The sequence below is a fragment of the Abrus precatorius genome, unplaced genomic scaffold, assembly GCF_003935025.1.
Source record: "Abrus precatorius isolate BTA unplaced genomic scaffold, Abrus_2018 Scaffold10, whole genome shotgun sequence".
NCBI classification, from domain to species: Eukaryota; Viridiplantae; Streptophyta; class Magnoliopsida; order Fabales; family Fabaceae; genus Abrus; species Abrus precatorius.
In genome coordinates this window covers 16,383,835-16,388,414 of record NW_020874292.1, presented here as the reverse complement: position 1 = coordinate 16,388,414, position 4,580 = coordinate 16,383,835, and the positions used below count along the sequence as shown (strand labels likewise).

At 36.4% G+C, this 4,580-nt stretch overlaps 1 non-coding gene across 1 annotated transcript; it reads right to left on the bottom strand.

The window, feature by feature from the left end:
- Positions 1-1,268: 1,268 nt before the first annotated feature.
- On the bottom strand, positions 1,269-1,375 carry LOC113853383. The gene has a single exon (XR_003502555.1). It is a non-coding gene; the product is annotated as a small nucleolar RNA R71 (small nucleolar RNA).
- Positions 1,376-4,580: the final 3,205 nt, after the last annotated feature.

Sequence of the window (4,580 nt, the reverse complement as noted above, 5' to 3'; positions counted from 1 at the left end):
TGAATCTCACCTACGGGATTAGGGGGGTTTAGTTGATCGTTAGGGTCAATAAGTTAAGGGATTAACCTTTGACCAGTTATATGTGAAACTGAGTGTCAATTAACCAATTGCTTGAATGTTCAGAGGGTTTAATTGAATTATATTGATATTCTGGTGAACAAAATTCCTAACTATCCTTTATTTGTATTTCATCTCAACACAACTTTCATTCTCTATTTTACTGCAAGTTTAATACTCTGTATTGTTTTGGTTATTCCTTTTACATGTTACTACTCTTCCAAATTCGTATGACTCAAATAGTTCTTGCTCTGTGAAGTGGTAATTGAATTCCTTATTCCCTGTGGAGACGATACTCTGATCTTAAAATTACTTATTACTTGCTGCAATTCCTAGTGCACTTGCTAGTGTTTAGAATTGTAACAATAAGTTTTTGGCACCGTTGCTGGGGAATTTGAGTTTCAATATCATTAGTAACAGAAAAATTGCTAGATTGAATTCTTGTTGTCTTAATTTTTTCTCTGTAGTTAGTATTACATGCAAGTTACTTTGTTCAATTTTTAATAGATAAGTGTAGAATAATAGTAGAGAATTTCTGCATCATTCTGCAATTGTTAGACCTGTATTTGACATGTATTTGCTGATATTTTTTTGCATAATATTTGTTAGTATATATCTTACTATTGAATTTTAGTTTAACTTTGTTAATTTTTGGTTTGTATATGCGAGGGAAAAATAAAAATAAAGCCACTTTGGTATTTGATCCAGACATAGACCAAACTCTAAGGAGGTTGAGAAGTGAAGCAAGATTTAAGCAAATTGAAAGAGAGGAGCAAGAGAGTTTTACACCTCCACCTTAACCCAGTCAGATTCCCAAACAAATAAAGATGGGAGAACAATCAAGACTGAGAAAATTAGGGGACTATATAGTTCCTAATTTACAAGGGTTCAGCTCTTCTATTCTGAGACCTACAATTCAGGCCAACCACTTTGAGAAAAAACTTGCACTCTTAAATTTGGTACAGCAAGACCAATTTGCAGGAGGCCATTCAGATGATCCAAATCTACAAATATCAAATTTTTTGCAACTTTGTGACACAATCAGAATTAATGCGGTGAGTGAAGATGCAATTAGACTCAGATTACTCCCATTTTCATTGAGAGATAAAGCCAAGTGCTGGCTTCAAGCTCAGCCACAAGGTAGCATATCAACATGGGCTGATTTGGTGAATAAGTTCCTAATCAAGTATTTTCCCCCTTCTAAAGCTGCCAAAATCATAGGGGAAATCACATCATTTGTTCAGCAAGATGGAAAGCCATTGTATAAGGCATGAGAAAGATACAAGGATTTATTAAGGAAGTGTCCTCACCACTACATACCTGAATGGATGCAACTTGAAACATTCTATAATGGAATGATTGCAGCAACTAAAACCATGATAGATGCAGCAGCTAGAGGTTCATTGAGTTCAAAAACCTTGAAAGAAGCACAACAAATTATAGAGATGATGGCTTCTTCGACGTATCAAAATCTGAATGAAAGACAAGCTTCAAGTAGAGGAGGTTATGAGATCAAATCCATAGAAGCCTTGCTTGCTCAAAACCAACTGTAGAATCAACAATTCTCTGAACAGCTTGCTGCATTGACTCAACAAATAAGTAACATGCAAACTGGTGTTGTACAAAATTCACAACTGAGTTGTGATTTATGTGGTGGCAACCATGTGAATGGAGCTTATGATCCCACAGTTATAGAACAACCTGATCAAGTCAACTATATGGGCAATTATCAAAGGCCACAACAACCATATCCACCTGGTTTCCAACTAAATAACAATAGAGGACAGCAGTTTTCCAAGTGGAATCCACAAAATTATAATTCAAGAGGAAATGCGAGTACTGCACCTTTCCCAAATGCAGCTCCTCAAGCACAGCAACAATATTCTCAAGGGAGTCCTTCTGCACCATTTCAGAAAAATCAAGGGTATTCAAATTCAAGACCCTTGAGTGAGAAAGTGAATGTAATAGAAGACACTTTATTGCAGTTTATGAAGGTGACAAAAACTAACTTCAAAAATCAAGAAAGTTCTATAAAGAAGTTAGAAACACAAATTGGGCAGTTGGTTGAGCAACTTGCCAATAGAGATGAAGGAAGGTTCCTTAGTAGTACAATAGTGAATCCAAGGGAGCAGTGCCAAGCCATAACCACTAGAAGTGGAGCAGTGGTTTCAAGCCCAAGAAAGAAAGATGAAGTCACAAATTCTTATGAGGAGAGTGAGCTGAAACAAGAAGACTTTGCAAGTGGAAAATACACTATGCTGAAGAGGGGAGAAGAAGAAGGAAACTGCAATAACAAACAAGAAAAGAGGGCAAGAAGCAGAGATTTGAGCAGGCTTGCAAGCCTATTAATAAAGAGCAATTAAAGAGGTTAACGTTTCTAAAGAGAGTACAGGATCCTAGACAAGAAAGGCAGTTTGAAATGTTCATAGATGTGTTCAAGAAGCTCCAAATTAATATACCATTTGTAGAGGCATTAGAACAAATGTCCTCTTATGCAAAATTCATGAAAGAGCTTTTATCTAAGAAGAGGAAGCTAGATATGGAGAAACTAGTACCACTCACTGAGGAGTGCAAAGCAATTTTACAAAGGAAATTGCCTAAAAATTTGAAGGATCTAGGATCGTTTAGCATACCTTGCTCCATTGGAAAAGCCCTGTGTGACTTGGGGGCTAGCATAAATTTAATGCTATTAGCAATTATGAAGAAGCTGGGAATTGAGGAGGTGAAGCCAACAGGGATAACATTACAATTGGCTAACAGTAGTAGGAGACCTATTAGTCAAAGGAGGCAAGTTTATATTCCCTGCAGACTTTGTTATACTAGATATGGAGGTAGATGCAGATATACCTCTCATTCTAGGAAAGCCATTTTTAGCCACAGGGAGAGCCTTGATTGATGTGCAGAAAGGTGAATTAATGTTAAGAGTACAAGAGGAAAAAGTCATATTCAATGTATTTAAAGTCATTAAACATCCAAGTGATGATATGAGCTGCATGAATATTGATGTAATAGATGTTGTGATACCATCATCCTTGGAGAAAAATGATGAAAGTGCAGCCTTAGAAAGTACAATAGCTGTAGCAAAATGTAATATTCATGAGGAGCAAGATGAGGTAGTGAAAGAATGTATTTTGCAACTAGATTCTCTTCCATGTGTTAACAATGCAGTGAACTAACTCAAGGAAGAATTACATCAAGAAGAGGAAAAGAAAAAAGAGCCTAAAGTGGAGCTCAAGCAATTACCCTCTAACTTGAGGTATGCATTTCTTGATAAAGGGCATGATAAACCTATAATAATAAATAGCAATCTGAAGAAAGACCAAGAAGAAAAGCTATTGAGAGTGTTGAGAGAGCATAAATCTGCACTAGGTTGGCATATTTCTGATTGGAAAGGTATAGATCCTTCCTTTTGCATGCATAGGATATTATTTGAGGAGAATTGCAAGCCTGTTGTCCAACCTCAAAGAAGACTTAATCCAACTATGAAAGAGGTAGTGAGGCAAGAGGTGATGAAATTACTAGATGCAGGGGTTATTTATCCTATTTCGGATAGTCAATGGGTTAGTCTGGTTCATGTAGTACCTAAGAAAGAAGGTATAACTGTTGTTCCAAATGAAAGAAACGAGTTAATACCTACTAAAACAGTAATTGGATAGCGGATGTGCATTGATTATAGAAAATTGAATGATGCATCAAGAAAGGATCATTTTCCTCTTCCATTTGCTGACCAAATGTTGGAGAGATTAGTTGGGTATGACTACTACTATTTCCTAGATGGATATTCTGGTTACAACCAGATTGTAGTCGACCCAAGGGACCAAGAAAAGACAGCATTCACTTGTCCTTTTGGAGTTTTTGCATACTAGAGGATGCCATTTGGACTGTGCACAGCTCCAGCTACATTTCAAAGGTGTATGTTGTCCATTTTTTCTGATATGATTGAAAGAATTATAGAGGTTTTTATGGATGACTTTTCTGTATTTGGTAATTCTTTTGATCAATGTCTAGCTAATTTATCTCTTGTTTTGCAGCGTTGCCAACACTCAAACCTTGTTCTTAACTAGGAAAAGTGCCATTTTATTGTACAAGAAGGAATAGTCTTAGGACATAAGGTTTTAGCAAGAGGAATGGAAGTGGACCCTGCAAAAGTAGAAGTGATAGAGAAGCTGCCACCACCTATAAATGATAGAGGAGTAAGAAGTTTCTTAGGACATGTTGGGTTCTATCGCAGGTTCATTAAAGATTTCTCTCAAATTGCAAAGCCATTGAGTGAGTTGTTGAGTAAGGATGTAGATTTTGTTTTTGATGATAAGTGCTTAGTCTCTTTTAACACTTTGAAAGAAAAATTAATTTCTGCACCTGTACTTGTTAAACCAGATTGGGAATTGCCTTTTGAGCTGATGTGTGATGCTAGTGATGTAGCTATAGGAGCAGTTTTAGGCCAAAGAAAAGACAAGAAACTGCATGTCATTCATTATGCTAGTAGAGTTCTTAACGCTGCATAAATTAACTACACTACTACT